Source organism: Triticum aestivum, chromosome 5B, assembly GCF_018294505.1.
Source record: "Triticum aestivum cultivar Chinese Spring chromosome 5B, IWGSC CS RefSeq v2.1, whole genome shotgun sequence".
Classification (NCBI taxonomy): domain Eukaryota; kingdom Viridiplantae; phylum Streptophyta; class Magnoliopsida; order Poales; family Poaceae; genus Triticum; species Triticum aestivum.
Genome location: NC_057807.1, coordinates 551,933,377 through 551,933,708, shown reverse-complemented (window position 1 = coordinate 551,933,708; position 332 = coordinate 551,933,377).

Below are 332 nucleotides of genomic sequence, written 5' to 3'. Positions count from 1 at the left end.
ATATAGGGTTGCTTGAATCCTCGACATCGTGGTTCATCCGATGACATCATCGAGGAGCATGTGGGAGCCAACATGGGTATCCATATCCCGCTGTTGGTTATTGACCTGAGAGCAGTCTCGGTCATGTCTGCGTGTCTCCCGAACCCGTAGGGTCTACACACTTAAGGTTCGGTGACGCTAGGGTTATTAGGAAGACTTGTATGTGATTACCGAATGTTGTTCGGAGTCCCGGATGAGATCCCGGACGTCACTAGGAGTTCCGGAAGGGTCCGGAGGTAAAGATTTATATATGGGAAGTTGTCATGCGGACACCGGAAAGTTTCGGGGCATAT